This window comes from Somniosus microcephalus, chromosome 7 (genome assembly GCF_052327205.1).
Source record: "Somniosus microcephalus isolate GS21.2 chromosome 7, FLI_Smic_1.0, whole genome shotgun sequence".
NCBI lineage: Eukaryota > Metazoa > Chordata > Chondrichthyes > Squaliformes > Somniosidae > Somniosus > Somniosus microcephalus.
The window spans coordinates 188,950,978-188,971,400 of record NC_140993.1 but is presented as its reverse complement, the minus strand read 5'-3'; the positions used below and the strand labels follow the sequence as shown (position 1 = coordinate 188,971,400).

At 44.5% G+C, this 20,423-nt stretch overlaps 1 pseudogene; it reads right to left on the bottom strand.

Moving 5' to 3' along the window:
• Positions 1-1,020: 1,020 nt before the first annotated feature.
• LOC147115045 (uncharacterized) lies at positions 1,021-1,938 on the bottom strand (annotated as a pseudogene).
• Between the last annotated feature and the right edge of the window lie 18,485 nt (positions 1,939-20,423).

The window sequence follows — 20,423 nt, the reverse complement described above, 5'->3', positions numbered from 1 at the left end:
CAAGGGAGAAGAGGAAGCCTCCTCAGACTCGCACCTGTCTCTCAAAGGAAATACAGCATACAAGCATTAATATACCTTTCAATAAGCAACGCCCATTGGTTACAAAAGTGGCCATACACCTACAGACAATGTCACTACAGTTACTCTCTTATTGGTTGGGTGGTTAGTAACTCAATGTCGGGAGCTGCCCTGAAGTGTTCTGATATACAGCATAACACCTAGTTTCTAGCTTCTGTGAGCAAGGTCGCTTACTTCTTGAGATAATAAACAATGTCAGCTTTTGGTTGCGAGCAGACATTGCAAAGGAAGATAAGGTGTTTGAGGCAGAGATAGAAATGGCCGACTCCCTATGAAGTTCAGTTTCCCTTATCTCTCAGAAAGCCAGTTGCATTAAACACTGCTTCTGTAACACTGATAACAGCAAAGACGGAGAATAAGAGTCTAGTAAATATGCTGTGGTCCGCTATTTCTACAGTACTTAGTTACAAAGGGTTAATATGATGGTCAAGTATCCCATCATGCTTTGCAGCTACCTAAATGCTACATGTATGTTTTATATATATTTCCTAATATGTGAAGCTAAACATCCTTTGAATATGATTTCTAGTACTACAGCCTTCCGTACATCTTTGGTTAATATAGTGAAAGACTAGAGGATTCAAGCTTTGGTTCACAGGCCTATTTTTGCAATCCAACATTCCCCCCCTCCAACCCCCCGAAAGGGAACCTTGAGGCGGGTTGGAAAGTGTGCACACCTACGAGCAGCTGATATAACATGCTGGGAAACCAAGAGTGTGAATGATTGAGGTTTCTTCCGGTTACCGGACCTACTTTGTTATACACCTCCCCCCTTAGACCTCTGGTTACTCCAGGAAGACCACCCATTTGTTGCATAGGGCCTGGTGTGAATCCTGTCGAGGTGGCCACCCGTCGAGGCATCGGGTATGCATCAGATGAGTATGATTAATGTTTAAATTTAAACGAAAGTGTTTCCCGATTCTTATACTACAACCTCATCCTTCATATGCTTGATCTCTCCAGCAAGCGACCAAAGTCATTCGAAACACGTGTAGGAGGAGCAGTGCATGCGCTAACTGTCTTAACCACTTGTTTCGCAAAGTGTTTCGCTTTAGCCCGTTTACATTTCTTACATGCCATACATAGCAAACTCAAGACCAGTATTAACTGCACCATGACTAATATGTATGAAATCAGTCTGATCCAAGGATGGATTTGAATATTTAGTCCCCAGTCCCAGATGTCATCCCACCATGTGGTCACTTTGATCGTGTCGATATCCTTCTTCACATCTTTGTTCCGTTGTTGCAGAGTATAATACTCCTGTTGGGTGTGTCGAACCCTTTCCCGTAACTGTCTTAAATGTTCGGGCAGTGGGGGTATCGGATACCCAAAAGTGTTGATGTAGTTCCACAAGTCTTTCTTGATGTCTTCGGATAATTAGAGGGAGGTAGTATTATACTGATGTATGTCTACCAGTGCTTCATGTCCAATCCTCACGGGGATTGCTGGGGTGAAGCAGAACTCTGGGCTGGGAATATCACATGTTAAGTTTGAGTACTGGAACGAATTCAAGTTGGTCGTCACACAGTATTCGCCCCTGCCGGCGTATGCCACTTGGGTGGGCTTCGGGCTGGCATCCAATGCCTCCATGGTTCAGTTAATCTCCAGGTCTGGGTTATTAAAACCGCATTGGGATTGCAGGCTTCGGCTGATCGTATGCAGGCACATGATGATGGCATGTCGGGTAAGACATCCCTCCAGTCTGGTACCCACTAGGTTTCCATTCATTATTACTGTGTAAGGCAACATATTGTGGTGAGAGATATGCATACCATCTTTTATTACACCAATATATTTTACTTGATATACCTCCCGTCCTTGAGCTTCTGGGGTCAGTACCGGAATAACCAGCACTAAACCCAGGAGTCCTCCCCCATCTGTTTTACATTCTACTTGGGTGGGGTATACCCATATCATGGCGCGAAATTGACAGGTAGTTATATTAAGGCTAGTCAAAAGATGTTTGGGTGTACCCCTCCCAACCTGTTCACGGGTCAGAGTCCCCTCTAATTGCTGGTTAGTAATCCATAAAGGTACCTCAGCTCCCTGTATCTATTCTAAGTTTTCACAGGTCTGCTCAACTATCCAGTTACCATAGGTATTGCAGGCATCATTCGCCGCTGCCTGCTGTGAGATATTGTGTTCCTCTTTGACTATCTTATTTATTGTCTGCGTGTGTGCTTCTAGTACGGTGGCTATATCCTGGAGGTAAATGGTTAATATCTGGTCCTCTTGTGATTTTTGACCTTCATTCTTATTTTGCTCTCGTAGGATGACTTTGAGCCGAGAGCTCAGGTTTCGAACCTTCTGATCTAACGCTGCTAGATTGATGGTATTAACAACTGATGCACCTGTATTGAAAACCATCGCTGCATCGTTAAGTAAATCCCTTTTCCGCCGCCATACCCGCCGGCTTTTTTTATTGTATCCGCCTCCGCTGCGGACCGCGCCTTGTCTCAATACCTGTGTTATCAGGCGCTGGTACAATTGCTGGGTTTGTCGTGAGCACCATACGGGCAAGGCGGTGTCAGTTAGGTTTAAGGCTACTGGAACTAATTCATGGCGTACGTTGTCATACAGTATGTTTCCAGTTTGAGTGACTATCAATCCACTGACGGGCCCTTTCTTCATGGGGGGGCAGATCAATGGCCTATAGGTAGTGGCTTGGGGTGGGTCATGACCCCAATAACAATGAACCATAGGGGGCGGGGTGCCATTTATCTCCACTATCTCCCCACGTTGTTGACACTTGACTCAGGTGGGCGTGCATGAGGGATGCCAAACTCCCTCGGTACTCTGACAACACACAGGCATCCTTTCCCTGGTCTCGTAATCTACACATACATACATTTGGCGGTCATCTAGATAACACGTATGTGTGCCAAAATCATCCCCACACCACTCTAGTTCCATGCCGCAAGCGGCCCACTTAACAAACAGCAATCCCATTAATATAAACCATCCCAAAGTGGCTAAGCAGATACGATACTTCCCCAGATCAAATGCAATGAGGTTCCTCCGTTGCCAGGGGTTACTCAGGTATCAAATTGCAGCTATAGGTTAAGTAAGGAACCCGTGTTCTGAGGGTCCGATAGACCTGCTACGGATCTGGACACCTGTAAAGAAGAGAGATGTAAATAACAACTCGAATAATCGATTTAATCCTCCGAACTTGGTCCTAATCTAAGATTAAGGAAAGAAGGTTAAACTGCATTAGTCTTAATTTTTTTTCATAATTCCTCGCACATTGCACTTCAATTGACACACACACACACTCCACGCAACTTCAATCACAACTTCAGGCAGCAGTCCAATTGAGAGAGAGAGAGAGAGAGAGAGAAAGAGAGAGAGAGAGCGAGAGCGTGCAGCCTGTGACCTTGAAGAGGGAAGCACAGGCTTTTAAAGAGACAGTCCACTGAAGATGAATGAACACACTCGGCAGTTTTTTTTTATCCTCAGCCCTAGGGGTCCTGAGGGTTTGGGGAAATTTCTTCCCTGGGCGTCACCACGGGCTTAGTCTGGCTCCAGTGTCTTCAGCTTACATCAAATTTTTCCTTCAAGCAAACTGAGGCACCTGTACTAAGGAGGATCTGGAAGGGTCCATCCCACCGTGGCTCAAAAATACTTTGAACCAGTCGCTGAACCATCACCCATTGCCCCACACAAGGAGGTGTTTTCCAAACCCCCTCCAATCCTTTGGCATCCTGTGCCTCCTGTAAGTGTTGAATCTGGAAGTGATTGGCCTGCTTGGCCTCACTGAACATACGTAGGTACATCAGGAGGGTAGTTTGGAATTGAGAGGTGTCCCCCGTGCCTTGCAGGGGTGCGTCTTGGGGTAACACCATTGCTCGTCCGGTCATTAACTTGAACGGGGTTAAACCAGTGCTTTTGGCTGGCGTGGCTCGTATGCCCGAAAGAATTGCGGGGAGGACGGTACCAGGCAAGAGTAATACCCTACTGGTCGTATATGTTTATCCCGGAATTGTCCAACCACCGCACTATACGCCCAGTTGCCCACCCAGTTCCGCAAGTGGTAGGGTTTTGCAGGGTCTGGGAGACTCAGGGCAGGTGCATTGGCCAAAGTGATTTTGACCATATCAAAGGCTTTGACTGCCTCAGGTGTCCAATCCAGTCTTGCCTCTCCCGGGGGCTCTCCCTTTAGGAGGTTATTTAAGAGACTTGCCAATTCAGTGAAGTCGGCTACGTATGTGCGGCAGTAGTTGAACAATCCCCATCACGCTCCGCAGGCCAGAAACAGTGACAGGTCGTGGCATTTGAGAAGCGCTTGAACCCTCTCGGGAGAAAAACCACGCTAGATCTTTCTTGGGGCGTGAAAGGCTGGGACTTGCCCATCGCCCCTACCACCTATTTCTCCATTGTTGGCATTCACTCCCGAATTCACCCGGATGGGGGCCAGTCATGGGTTTGGATATCCTGGCCCCAGATTGAGGTGGTGCTGAAGGGCAGATATGTATTCAGGGGGGCGGGGGGGTGGTGGCACGTAGGTTGGGGGGTCTTGTTTTACTGGGCTTCCATAGCTTTAACAATTTGATCAACTAACGGACTTGTTTCTTTCCACCCATTCTTAATCATTTCACTTTGGTATTTCAAATTTGCCTCTTGGACCCAGTTTTACAACAGTGACACTGGTGGCTGTCGAAGTCTCGACTCCCGAGTAAGACTCTTAAACACAAAGTATCGTTAAAGACAGGCTTTATTTGCTTGCAAGGGAAGAGTTGTGTAGACAAGGGCTACATCAGACCTCTTCAAAGTAATACAGAAATTGTAACATTTATACAGTAAAAAGCAAAACAGGCTTTCTATGCCACATGACATAGTATTGAATCATAACTGATTACAAAGGCACAGACCTTGCGAATTATTGAAACAACGTATTCCGGGCTGCATTAGAATAACAAACAGAAATACCTTTGGGATAAGATTAATTAATCCTTTATTATGGGATCACTCTGTTCCTTCTGTTCTCTCACTGTACCAACTGGGCCCGTGGGCCGATGTTTACCTTATCATGTCCTTGGCTGTTTGTTTGGTAACTGAGGCTCCTTGTTAAGCTTGTCACAGATAAGGAGTATGTATGTCTCATCCCCTTGCCTTTAGTGAATCATGCTGTCGGCCATTTGAGTTTTTATTCTATGCCTAGGAAGCCATTTTGTGTCTAAGTGAGAAACTGTACCTCCACATTCTTCCCTTTTGTCCTTACTAGGACAACATAACTGAAATTAACCTCTTCTTATCGGTCCTCATACTAAATTTAGATTTTAGCCAAGGATACCGACTTCTTTTCCGTTTGGAACCATCCCCGGGATTTACCTGTATTGATGGTTGACCTTGTTTAAGATCGTCTTTCTTCTCTGTCTATTCTTAGTGTTTGGGCGTGTGTTTTTGTAGGGTTTAATTATGTTTGATTTGATTTCACGTTTATGTCTTTGTATTTCTGCAGCTTATATTAGCCTGCAGTTCTAATTTTCCCTGCAGCTTATATTAGCCTGCAGTTCTAGTGCCACTATGCACTTTCTAAAAGACAGGGAACAGCAGTTTATAGAGGAGGACTAATTCATGGCCCACACAGTTTATAACTAACCTGTGGGGTTCTCCTAAGCACAAGTGCTTCTATGTAAGCCCCCAAAGTGCGGACCAAGTGATATACAAAGTCGACGACACTGGCTTGTTGTTGAAAGAAGTCCTCTCTCTTTTTCCTAGCCTGCAGTTCCCATTTAAATGGAAAATGTGTTTTGCAGAAAGAGGAGAGCATGTGGAGTATATATATGTATATATTTGTCTAAGTTTTCTAATCCCTATAATTGTATTTTATTCAATCGTCTCAGTTCCTCATCCAGGGGACCATTCTTTTCCTCTACTGACTTTACTTCTCTCTGTATCATCATATTCATCGCAGGCAAGACTGCCTTGCCCAACCTATTGCAACAACACTTAATCATTGTGACAAACAGAGCAATGTATACAATCAGGGCTATTACTACTACCAGTCCATGCAATAATATTTGTCCTACTGATCTCAGCCATCCTTCCAATATCCAGTCAGCCCAGCCTTGGTTCTTTGGGCTTTCATACTGACTTACTGCATCTAGCATATTCGTAAGACATGTACAAAAAAGTATTCACGTGTAATTCTCGTTTCTTTCGGGATCTTTCCCCATCTCCTTGGCATATTAGACTCAGTAGTCCGATTAGTATACAAAATATAAGTAACGTCTTCATTGTTAGAATCTTTCAAAAAATCAATTGTCTTTATTCGGCGCCTTCTTGCAGTGGGATGCATGAATCCAGGAAGATCTTTCCTTGACTTTTACGGCTGTGTTTGTTGTTAGGAGCACTTGATATGGTCCTTCGAAGCGTGGTTGCAGACCGTTCTTCCTTTTAAAAACCTTCACGTAGACGTCATCTCCAGGTTCCAAGTCGTGGCACTTTCCCTCTGCTGGACTTGTTTGAGCTTCCTTTACCTGTTGGTGAAAGCTGGAAATACATTTAGTTAATGCAATGCAATAGTTTAGCATAGCCTCGTCCATTTTATGAATGTCCATTTGTTTCACCGTAAAGGGTGCTGAGAATGGCAGTCTTAGGGGTCGTCCCATAACAATCTCATGTGGAGGCAGTCCATTGGTCCTGTTAGTTGCTGCTCACATTATCATCAATGCTAAGGGTAATAGTTCGACCCATTTAAGTCCAGTTTCACTGCAAAGTTTAGAAATTTTATTCTTCAGTACTCCGTTATGTCTTTCCACCAGTCCTGCGGATTGTGGATGATAACTGCAGTGAAAATGCTGGTTAATCTGCAAAGCTTTACATAGTTCTTTTATAATTGCTCCAGTGAAGTGCGATCCTCTGTCACTTGAAAACTGCATAGGTATTCCAAACCTTGGTATGATTTCTTTTAACAAGCACTTTGCTACTGTTACAGCATCATTCTTTTTATATGGGAAAGCTTCGACCCATCTTGAAAACATATCTATAATTACTAACACATATTTAAATCCTAAACATGGAGGTAATTCAATAAAATCCATTTGTAAATGTACGAAAGGGCCTGATGGATTTGGGTGGGAGGCAGCCTGTACTTTCTCTGTCTTGCCTGGATTCATTTCCTGGCAAATGGTGCACCTTTCACTAATTTGTTTTGCAATTGCCGAAATACCTGGTGCATACCATGTTTGATTAATATAGTCTGCCATCCCCCCTTTGCCCGCATGCGTGAACACATGAACGCATCGGGCAATCCATGGGAGTAAAGATTTAGGCGCCACCATGCGGCCGTCATGGTGAACCCATACCCCTTCAGGCGTTTTAAAGCAAGAATCCCTTGCCCAAGCTAACACTTCGTCCGGGTTAGCCTGTGACTGAAAGGCTAAAACATCATTAATAGAAGGTGGGTCATTATCTGATTTTTGTTGACGCGGCTGATTTAGCAGCTCTATCTGATCGCTCGTTACCCAAGGATATCTGATCCTGACTACCTGTATGAGCCTGACATTTAATAACTGAAATCTTAGTGGGACACACTAGAGCCTTTAAAAGATTATTGATTTGCTCAGCATTCTCAATAGTTGATCCTGAGGAAATTAGAAATCCCCTTAATTTCCAGATCTGTCCATAATCGTGAGCAACTCCAAAAGCATACCTGGAGTCAGTATAAATGTTAACAGTTTGATCAGTAGCCAATATACAAGCTCTGGTAAGAGCGAAGAGTTCTGCTTGTTGCGCTGAAAATGATTGAGGTAGTGAGAGCGCTTCCACAACTGAATGATCATCTGAAACGGCATATCCAGCCCTAGGTGATCCTTTATCATCCCTAAGGGCCGATCCATCTACGTAGAATACCAAGTCACTATTAGGAACAGGAGTTTCAGATAAATCTGTTCGGGGCTTAGTAGCTAACTGGGTAACCGTGTCACAGCAGTGTGGGATTCCATCCTCTTCTGTTGGTAGCAGCGTGGCTGGATTCAAAACTGAACATCTTTGAATTATGAGATTGGAGTTGGATAACAGTTCAACCTCATATTTACTGCTACGGGCTGATGTTAGATGCTGAGTGGCGTATTTTGATAACAGAACGTCTACTGAATGTGGTACAAACAAAACAGTTCGGTGATTAAGCGTGATGCCTTGAGCCTGTTGTACAGCGTAATAGGCAGCAGCTAAAATTGGCAGGCATCCAGGCAGGCCGCATGCAACGGGATCCAATTGAGTAACTGTCTTTTATAGTCGTGTCTTTTCCCGTGCCTTCATAAAAGGCAGTGCAATGCAGATTCATGTGCCAGCTGTTCTTGTAAAAGGCACATAGTACATCTATCGGTCGGAACGTGTATCTGCAGTCCCTTTTCTGAACAAATTATTGTTGCCTGCATTTTGCACAACAAGTCTCTCCCTAAAAGGTTCATGGGGGCGTCGTCTGATAACAAAAAAGCATGTTGGCCAGAAAAATTATCTGCTCGTATTTGTAACGGTTGTGACCATGTCAGAGTCTGTGAGACACCAGAAAGTCCTATGCAGGTAACATCCTTGTCAGTGCATGGAATTCCTGTAGCGTATTGTTTTGTCAATAGTGAGGTTGTGGCTCCTGTGTCGACGAGAAAAGGGGCTTTCTTGCCTTGCATATTTATGGATAGATATGGCTCATCTCTAGAATTTAGTGATACTAAGGGTAACTGCAGGAGGTGGGTAAAGTCTGAGGCTGCGTCTCTGCGTCATGCTGAATAATTTTGCACTGGCATTCCGGATTGTCCTTCCGTATTTTGAGTTTCCCAGGGGTTCCCTGTTGTAAAACCTGCCTGCGGACGAATGTGAACCTGGGCTTGGGTATTTACATTGTTTGGGGCACCTCCCCATCCTTGATTCTGCTGCTTGGGGAACGGGCAGTCGGACTTCCAGTGTCCGATCTGACCACAATTAAAACATGAGCTTGTATTTCCTCCTCCGTTCCACTGGCCCCTGCCACCACCTCCTCTACGCCTGCCTCTGAATCTGCCTCTGTTATACCCTCTACCTCGTCCCCTGTTTTGACCCTGGTAGTAAATAGTAGTCTGGGCGGTCAGGGCTGGAGAAGCTGCCTGCTCCATTAACAAAGAAATTTTACTCTTTTGATCTTTATTCCTTTCCTGTATTCCTTTCAAGATTTGTGTCAATTCAGGAATGGTTTTATGTCTCCAGTCAAGGCAAACTAAAGTCAACGGTTCCTTAAGTTCTGTTCTGAGGCCGTTTACAAGGGCGTTAATTAAAGGGATTTGGTAATTTTCTTTTGTCATACCCAAATGCTGTCCCATAACTGTTTCCATTCTTTCTATATAATCCTCAACGTCTTCATCCCTTTTCTGAGTTGTCTCAATTATCTTATCTAGTGTTGATTATATTCTCCTGACTTACAGCACTGGGGTCGGGTGATTCACCACCCGCTGCGCCTTGTTGTTGCACTTCGTATTCAGGAGGCGGGGCTGGTCTTCTGAACCATCCCTGATCCTCGGCATCACTGGAATGAGTCATGGGCATGGGAGGATATTCACAGGGAGGAGCGGTAGGCTTCGGGTTTTGTCTTAAAGGCATTAGCGTAACCTTTTCTTGTTTAATCAATTTATTCATTAGATCTCTTTTCTTATTTTTGTTCTCAATTTTACTAGCTAATATGCTGCGTTCCTTACGTTTTTCTGCTTCCCTTTTCCAATCTGAGAAGGCAGACCAATTTACTGACTTTGCACCCCTTCTCCTTGGGTCTCTGCCTGCTAGGCAGTTTTCTAGACACGTGATTCTATCTAGATGTACCATCCACGGGGAAAGGGTGTCTGTCTTTCTTGGTCCATCTAGCCCACTTACGTAAATCATTTATGGATATCTGACCATAGTAGGTAAAGACATAAGAAGCGGGAGTTCCTTTTTTTTCTGGGATCTTGCTCTGTGCAGCTCCCATCTTAGTTTGTATGTTTTTTTTTTTAACTAGGCTCTCTTCTTCTAGATCGCAAGTTTCACCCCTTACCCCCTTATGACTATTACTGACTGTCCAAAGGACCATAAGTGATGAAAAATAACAAGTAATAACAACAGTCAAAGAAATGATAAGCAATGCAGCTGCCCAAACAGGCAAACAGACCAAATATTCAGACATTTATCTTATACTTTAAACTAAACAAATAGTCAATTCTCAGTTTGCGTTATACGCCACTACAAACTGAGTCCTTAACGTTTAACTTATACTTTATGTGAGAGTTTTCTGTCTTAATGTTGCCAATAGTCAACAAAATGGAAAACAATGGTTGCGATAATTCTTAACCTCTACGTTCATATAAAATCCTTATGCTTTAATGCGAGGGGCTTGAACCCTCGTAGAAGGTATCTCAATGGAGAAAAATCCTGAACCTGATAATACAGATCTTAAAAAATTACAGTGACAATTCTCAAACGATACTTTCTGCCGTGGGACTCAGCCCCGGCTCAAGGGACCCACCCTTGATCAAGGGACCCACCCTTGATACTGCAGTTTTAACTTGGTACCTTATCTGTCTGGGACTCAGCCCTGTTGACTTTCCTCTTGCCTTCTTTGCCCGATACTTTTTCTTTAAAGACTTGAGTTGTCAGTATTCTCCTCCTTTCAGTGGTCAACAATAAAAGAAGCAAAAGTTACAGAATTCAACTCAAGTCTAAAACATGAGTCTTAACTAGATCGCAGTACTCCCGTCGGAAGAAACAGACCACACCAATTCAATATCTAATGAGAAATCCTTTTATGTGATAAAACATCACTGTGGCCATTCAGGATCTGTCATTAGAGATTCATGATGTCCTTGTCCATGACTTACCGAAAGGCAGCAAGCGATCTCGGTGGAACCTCCAAGTAATACTGTCGAAGTCTCGACTCCTGAGTAAGACTCTTAAACACAAAGTATCGTTAAAGACAGGCTTTATTTGCTTGCAAGGGAAGAGTTGTGTAGACAAGGGCTACATCAGACCTCTTCAAAGTAATACAGAAATTGTAACATATTTATACAGTAAAAAGCAAAACAGGCTTTCTATGCCACATGACATAGTATTGAATCATAACTGATTACAAAGGCACAGACCTTGCGAATTATTGAAACAACGTATTCCGGGCTGCGTTAGAATAACGAACAGAAATACCTTTGGGATAAGATTAATTAATCCTTTATTATGGGATCTCTCTGTTCCTTCTGTTCTCTCACTGTACCAACTGGGCCTGTGGGCTGATGTTTACCTTATCATGTCCTTGGCTGTTTGTTTGGTAACTGAGGCTCCTTGTTAAGCTTGTCACAGATAAGGAGTATGTATGTCTCATCCCCTTGCCTTTAGTGAATCATGCTGTCGGCCATTTGAGTTTTTATTCTATGCCTAGGAAGCCATTTTGTGTCTAAGTGAGAAACTGTACTTCCACATGGCCATAGCCGGAACGTCCGGTGAAAGGGATTTCCCCTCGTCACTCATTTCCTTATGCTCTATCTTATGCTTTAACTTATTTGCTTCTAATCTTATACTTTAATCGGCACAAACGTATCACCTTATACTCTAGATCAGCTTATACTCTAAATTAGAAACACACATGCAGGTCTAGTCAATTCCGTCAATCTGTGGTCTCCGTGAGAATTAATTTAACTAAGTGGATAATTTTAATACAGCGGCAGGTGCTTAAAAATAGCGATCGCGACTCGTTTTCGAGGGACTTATACAGGGGCCCTGTAACAACCCCTGTTTCGAGCTCAGGACAAATCCTGACTCCCCCTTCTCTTCCTCGGGCCTCGAGTCTCTTATCGAGACTCCTATACCCACTTCGAGCTGCCCTCTGGACAATCCATTTCCCACCTGCACCCTGCAACAGTATCCCACTTCTGACACCACCTGTTAGATTCGAATTTCGGAGTAAAACCAGACAGAGAGACGGAACTGCTGACAAAGTCAAAGTTTATTAGAAAATGCCCGGAAGGCCTTGTGCACAAGGGAGAGGGGGGAGCCTCCTCAGACTCGCACCTGTCTCTCAAAGGAAATACAGCATACAAGCATTAACATACCTTTCAATAAGCAACGCCCATTGGTTACAAAAGTGGGCATACACCTGCAGACAACGTCACTACAGTTACTCTCTTATTGGTTGGGTGATTAGTCACTCAATGTCGGGAGCTGCCCTGAAGTGTTCTGACATACAGCACAACACCTAGTTTCTAGCTTCTGTGAGCAAGGTTGCTTAATTCTTGAGATAATAAACAATGTCAGCTTTTGGTTGCGAGCAGACATTACAAAGGAAGATAAGGTGTTTGAGGCAGAGATAGAAATGGCCGACTCCCTATGAAGTTCAGTTTCCTTTATCTCTCAGAAAGCCAGCTGCATTAAACACTGCTTCTGTAACACTGATAACAACAAAGATGGAGACTAAGAGTCTAGTAAATATGCTGTGGTCCGCTATTTCTACAGTACTTAGTTAAAAAGGGTGAATATGATGGTCAAGTATCCCATCATGCTTCGCTGCTACCTAAATGCTACATGTACGTTTTATATATATTTCCTAATACGTGAAGCTAAACATCCTTTGAATATGATTTCTAGTACTACAGCCCTCCCTACAGCTTTGGTTAATATATTTAAAGACTAGAGGATTCAGGCTTTGATTCACAGGCCTATTTTTGCAATCCAACAGGAGGAATTCCTGGAGTGTATCCGGGATGGTTTCCTGGACCAATATGTCGAGGAACCAACTAGAGATCAGGCCATCTTAGACTGGGTATTATGTAATGAGAAAGGATTAATTAGCAATCTTGTTGTGTGAGGCCCCTTTTGGCGGAGCGATCATAATATAATAGAATTCTTCATTAAGATGGAGTGTGAAGTATTTGACTCAGAGACTAGGGTCATGAATTTAAATAAAGGAAACTACGATGGTATGAGGTGCGACTTGGCTAGGATGGATTGGGGAACGTTACTTAAAGGGTTGATGGTGGATAGGCAATGGCAAACATTTAAAGATCGCATGGATGAATTACAGAATTTGTTCATCCCTGCTTGGCATAAAAATAAAACAAAAAAGGTGACTCAACCGTGGCTAACAAGGGAAATTAGGGATAGCATAATATCCAAGGAGTGGACATATAAATTGGCCAGAAAAAGCAGCAAACCTGAGGACTGGGAGCAGTTTAGGATTCAGCAAAGGAGGACAAAGGGATTAATTAAGATGGGGGAAAATAGAGTATGAGAGTAAGCTTTCAGGGAACATAAAAACTGACTGTAAAAGCTTCTATAGATATGTCAAGAGAAAAAGATTGGTGAAGTCAAGTGTAGGTCCCTTGCAGTCAGAATCAGGGGAATTTATAATGGGGAACAAAGAAATGGTAGATGAATTAAATACATACTTTGGTTCTGTCTTCACAAAGGAGGACACAAATAAACTCCCAGAGATGTCGGGGAACATAGGGTCTAATGAGAAGGAGGAACTGAACGAAATTAGTATTTGTAGGGAAATTGTGTTAGTGAAATTGATGGGATTGTAGGCCGATAAATCCCCAGGGCCTGATAATCTACATCCTAGGGTACTTAAGGAAGTGGCCCTAGAAATAGTAGATGCATTGCTGGTCATATTCCAAAATTCTTTAGACTCTGGAACGGTTCCCGTGGATTGGAGGGTAGCTAATTGTTCTGGACCGATGGACATTATGTGACATTCTGGACATTTTTACATGCAATAGCACCCTCTGGTGGTGGTTATTGTGTTAACAGTTTGTATGCTGGAAAGGTCATCTGATCTTTCTTCCTGTGTGAGGTCATTTGACCTTTGTTCCTTTCTTCCTGTGAGCGGTCATTTGACCTTCCTACCTTTCTTCCTGTTGACCCCAGGAAGCAGTTTTGCCAGGAAGAACCTGAATTGAGTAATGGAGAATCTGCCATGAGAGCTTCCATTTACAATCCAATGTAATCTGATTTCATATGTTAGGCCAAGCGCAATATCTGTGAGTATCTTTGGTTCTTAGCATAATAGCGATGTTGTCAGAGTAATATTTTGATAATACTATGTTTATAAAAGGTTAATATTTAATAGTTATAGAAGTTAGTCCAAATGTTAGTTAGTTATACAATTAGTCCATTCTACTGTTGTAAATATGTTTATATCTTATGTAATATCGAATGTATAGTACTCAGTTTATGTACAAAACATACTTTGCCTTTGTTTACAGTTTCACAAATTCGTTCAAGTAAAGGCTTCAAACAGCAAACAGCTTCAGAAGAATTATTTTTGAATGAGTGTTTAACTTGCTGGATAGCTAGATAGGAGCACGTCTAGCGCGGCCAGTACACTAATGTTACCCCACTATTCAAAAAAGGTGGTAGAGAGAAAACGGGGAATTATAGACCGGCAAGCCTGACATCGATAGTGGGGAAAATGCTAGAGTCCATTATAAAAGATGTAATATCAGAGCACTTGGAAAACAGTGAAAGGATCGGACAAAGTCAACATGGATTTACAAAAGGTAAATCGTGCTTGACTAATCTAGTGGAATTTTTAGAGGATGTAACTGGTAGAATAGATAAGGGAGAAACAATGGATGTGGTGTATTTGGACTTTCAGAAGGCTTTCGATAAGGTCCTGCATAAGAGATTAGCGTGTAAAGTTAAAGTACAAGGGATTGGTGGCAAGGTACTGACTTGGATAGAGAACTGGTTGGCAGACAGGAAGCAAAGAGTTGCAATAAACGAGTCTTTTTCCGAGTGGCAGGCAGCGACTAGTGGGGTTACACAGGGATTGGTGCTAGGACCCCAGCTATTCACAATATATATTAATGATCTAGACGAGGGAACTAGATGTAATATCTCCAAGTTTGCAGATGACACAAAGCTGGGTGGGCGTGTGTGCTGTGAGGAGGATGCCGAGAAACTCCAGTATGATTTGGACAGGTTGGGTGATTGGGCAGATGCATGGCAGATGCAGTATAATGTGGATAAATGCGAGGTTATCCACTTTGGTGGCAAAAACAGGAAGGCAGATTATTATCTGAATGGCAATAGATTGGGAGAATGGGAAGTGCAACGAGACCTGGGTGTCCTTGTGCACCAGTCGCTGAAGGTAAGCATGCAGGTGCAGCAGGCGATTAAGAAGGCAAGTGGTATGTTGGCCTTCGTAGCGAGAGGATTCGAGTACAAGAACAAGGATGTCTTGCTACAGTTGTACATGGCCTTGGTGAGACTTCACCATGAGTATTGTGTGCAGTTTTGGTCGCCTTATCTGAGGAAGGATGTTCTTGCCATGGAGGGAGTGCAGCGAAGATTCACCAGACTGATACCTGGGATGGCAGGAATGACATATGAGGAGAGATTGGGTCAATTGGTCTTATACTCGCTGGACTTTAGAAGAAGGAGAGGCAATCTCATTGAAACTTAAAAAATTCTAACAGAACTAGACAGACTATATGCAGGAAGGATGTTCCCGATGGCGGGTGAGTCCAGAACCAGGGGTCACAGTCTAAAGATAAGGGGTATGCCATTTAGAACAGAGATGACGAGGAATTTCTTCACCCAGAGAGTGGTGAACCTGTGGAATTCTCTGCCACAGAAGGCAGTTGAGGCCAATTCATTAAATATATTCAAGAAGGAGTTAAATATATTTCTTAAGGCTAAGGGGATCAAGGGATATGGGGAGAAAGCAGGGACAAGGTACAGAATTTGGATGATCAGCCATGATCTCATTGAATGCTGGAGCCGGCTTGAGGGGCCGAATGGCATACTTCTGCTCCTATCTTCTATGTTTCTATGACTTGCTTCCACATTAAAAATTAGTTCTCAGTTGACTAATGAGTCCAAAGCGGGACCTACAGTCTCTGTCACAGGTGGGGCAGACGGTGGTTGAAGGGGCGGGTGGGTGGGGTCCTTGTGTTGATGTGCACTCCTTGCGCTGCTTGCGCTTGGCTTCCGCTTGCTCCCAGCAAAGAGACTCGAGGTATTCTGCGCCTTCCCGGATGCTTCTCCTCCACTTTGTGCGGTCTTGGGCCAGGGATTCCCAGGTGTCGGTGGGGATGTTGCACTTTTTCAAGGAGGCTTTGAGGGTGTCCTCTGCCCACCTGGGGCTCTCTTGCCATGTCAGAGCTCTGAGTAGAGCGCTTGTTTTGGGAGTCTCGTATCGGGCATGCGGACGATATGGCCCGTTCATCAGAGACGATCGAGCGTGGTCAAAGCTTCGATGCTGGGGATGTTGGCCTGAGCGAGAACACTGACGTTGGTGGATTTGCTTGTTCTTGTGGAGGCAGCGTTGCTGGTACCTCTCCTGTGCTTAGACATGCCTGCTCTACCTGGTCCATATCTCTGAGGCATACAGGAGGGCGGGTATTACTACTGCTCTGTAGACCATGAGCTTGGTGCCGGGTTTGAGGTCCTGGTCTTCAAACACTCTGTTCCTCAGGCTACCAAAGGCTGCACTGGCACACTGAAGGCGGTGTTGCACTTCGTCATCGACATCTGCCCTTGTTGACAGTAGGCTCCCGAGGTATGGAAAGTAGTCCACGTTGTCCAAGGCCTTGTCGTGGATTTTGATAATCAGGCGGCAGTACTGTGTGGTGGGGACAGGTTGGTAGAGGACCTTTGTCTTACGGATGTTTAGTGTAAGGCCCATGCTCCCGTACGCTTCGGTGAAGGTGTTAACGATGGTTTGGAGATCGACCTCCGAGTGTGCGCAGATACAAGCGTCATCTGCATATTGTAATTCGATGGGCCCATAGCCTTTGCTGTATCCAATGCGCTCAGCCATTTCTTGATATCACGTGGAGTGAATCGAATTGGCTGAAGACTGGATTCTGTGACCTCAGGAGGAGGCCAAGATGGATCATCCACTTGGCGCTTCTGGCTGAAGATGGTTGCAAATGCTTCAGCTTTGTCTTTTTCACTTGCGTGCTGGGCTCTGCCACCATTCAAGACTGGATGTGGCAGCCTGCAGAGCTTTGATCTGATCCATTGGGATCGCTTAACTTAGTCTGTAGCATGCAGTTTTCGCTGTTTAGCATGCATGTAGTCCTGTGTTGCAGCTTCACCACATTGCCAACTAATTTTTTAGGAATGCTTGGTGCTGCTCCTGGCATGCTCTTCTACACTCCTCATTGAACCAGGGTTGGTCCCCTGGCTTCATGGTCATGGTAGAGTGAGGGATATATGGGGCCATGTGGTTATAGATTATGGTGGAATACAATTCTGCTGCTGCTGATGGTGCACAGCGCCTAAAGGATGCCTAGTTTTGAGCTGCTAGATCTGTTCTGAATCTATCCCATTAAGCATGGTTATAGTGCCACACAACACGATGGAGGGTATCCTCAGAGTGAAGATGGAACTTCATCGCCACAAGGACTAAGCGGTGGTCACTGCTACAAAACTGTTATTTACAGATGCATCTGCAACAGGAAGATTGGTGAGGACAAGGTCAAGTAGATTTTTCCCTCGTGTTGTTTCTCTCACCACTTGTCGCAGGCTCAGTCTGGCAGCTATGCCCTTCAGGACTCAGCCAGCTTTGGTGCTACTGGGCCACTCTTGGTGATGGACATTGAAGTCCCCCACCCAGAGTACATTCTGTGTCCTTGCTACCCTCAGTGCTTCTTCTAAGTGGTGTTCCACATGGACAAGCACTAATTCATCAGCCGAGGGAGGGCGGTAGGTGGTGATCAAAGGGAGGTTTCCTTACCCATGGCTTGATCTGAAGTGATGAGACTTCATGGGGTCTGGAGTCTGAGAACTCCCAGGGTCACTCCCTTCCTACTCTGCTGCCACCTCTGGTGGGTCTGTCCTGCTGGTGGGCATACCCAGGGATGGTGATGGAGGAGTTTGGGATGTTAGCTGAAAGGTATGATTCTGTGAGTATGACTGTCAGGTTGTTGCTTGACTAGTCTGTGGGACAGCGCTCCCAATTTTGGCACAAGTCCCCAGATGTTAGTGAGGAGGACTTTGCAGGGTAAACTGGGCTGGGTGTGGATTTGTCATGTCCCAAGCCGCTGCCTAGGTCCATCTGGTTTTATTATTATTTGGGTTTTTTTCGAAGCAGTTTGCTACAAACTGATTGGCTTGTTCCACCATTTCAGATGGCATTTAAGTGTCAACCACATTGATTGGGTCTGGATTCCCATGTAGTCCAGACCAGTAGGTTTCCTTCCCTAAAGGACATTAGTGAACCAGGTGAATTTTTATGACAATTTGATAGTTTCATGGTCACCACTGCTGATACTAGCTTTTTAATTCCAGGTTTATTTAATTAACTGAATTTAAATTTCCTAACTACCGTGTTGGTGATTTGAACTTACGTTTCCGTATCATTAGTCCAGACCTTTAGTTTACTAGTCCAGTAACACAACCACTATGCTACCAACCCACCCAAAATTTGCTGGGCCCAAGCAATCCAGTGTCTTGGACATAAACTTAGCAAATCCTTCCTTAATATTTTCAAAAATGGGAAACAATCCACAAAGAATTTATATTTTTGCTTTCTGACATTTTACTTCCTATGCACTTATTTTATACAGAATTTATTAGTGTTGTCTCCCCATCTGTCAGTAAATACTTACTGAGGTGCATAAACTATCTGTCAAAATTTTCATTTGTATACTGCAACTGTGGCAGGGACCGACATAGCATAACACCAAATAAAGATATGAATCGATGTTAGCTTCAGACTAGAGGGGACAATACTAGTGATTCTAAAATTTTGCTCAGTGTTGCTCAAGGCATGGATTTTTAGATAATTCTGACATGGTTAGAATTTATTTTTGGAAACTGTCTTGCTTGAATTAGCATTTTAAAGCAGAGGCACTTAAAACGATTGTATACAGCTTCAATATATTCCAGTATGATATTGAAGATTTAGACCAATAAGCTGCCTCTGTGTTTTATTTGATAAATCAATCAGCGTCATATTCTGGTCTTGCTCATAGCTTTTATAAGCAGAATTAAACTTTCCTTTATCGTATCGAACACTATCTAAATAGTACGACAGTCCAATGCACAAAATAATGACACAAAAGCAAAGAATGATCTGTATAACACGGTTTATTTACAGATTAAACCTCTCATGCTTTACCCATCATGTTTTGCAATTGCTCTTCTACTGGTGGTGCACAATGCTTTGATGTGACATTTTAGGCACTCAAGATATTTTCTTCAGTACTATTATCATACAAAGCTGGGTGGGAATGTAAGTTGTGAGGAGGATGCATGGAGGCTTCAAGCGGATATAGACAGGCTAAGTGAGTGGGCAAGAACATGGCAAATGGAATATAATGTAGAGAAATGTGAAGTTATCCACATCGGTAGGAAAAATAGAAAAGCAGAGTATTTTTTAAATGGTGAGAGATTGGGAAATGTTGGTGTTCAGAGGGACCTAGGTGTCCTTGTACACGAATCACTGAAAGTTAACATGCAGGTACAGCAAGCAATTAAGAAAGCAAATGGTATGTTGGCCTTTATTACAAAAGGATTTGAGTATAAGAGTAAAGGGCCTAGAAATTCAGTAAGGCGCTGCCAGCTTTGCGGCCAGTTACCGCCCAAAGAGGGCTTCTGCGCCAATAGAGGAGTTTGCGCTGATATTCAGCGCAGCGGTAATGGCGGCGGTAGCCGTTAGCGCTGCGCCGGCACCGATGACGTCATCGGTGTGCGTAGTGCCCCGGTTCCGCCCCGACCCCCATATTGAGTTGCGGCCGCCTCTTCCGCAGCGGCCGCAAACAGCGATCAGAAAACGGGGTCGTACTGTAGCCTTAGTGGGGCGCTTTAAGGTGGAGGTGCGGCCGGCCGCTTTTTCGGCGGCCGCCTGCCCGCACCTCCTTCCCCGGCCTCCTCCACCACCCCCCCGCGGCATTGCCGGCTGCTTTCCGCGAACCCGGCACTTCTCCGTGGTGCCAGGCTCATTTGCCGGCACTATCCAGCGGCGACCTCCCCGTTGCAGGCACCTCCCCCTTAAGAGAAGGAGGAGGCCTGCAGTACCGCAGCCTGCCGCTCCACAGCGGGTGGCGCAGCGGCGCCTAGAGCGCTGAAATTCAGTTTCAGCGCCCCAAGCGGGGGCGGGCACACCCTGGAATAGCGCCCGGTTCCGACTTGGGGCGCAAAAACTGAATATCTGACGGTCGCAACTGGCTCCCCGCTCAGCGCTAACTTTTGGGCGCACGCCAGCTGGCGGGCCCAAAGTGAATTTCTAGGCCAAGATGTCTTACTGCAATTATATAGGACCCTGGTGAGACCACACCTGGAGTATTGTGTACAGTTTTGTTCTCCTTGCCTGAGGAAGGATATACTTGCCATAGAGGGAGTGCAACAAAGGTTCACCAGACTGATTCCTGGGATGGGGGTATTGTCCTATGAGGAGA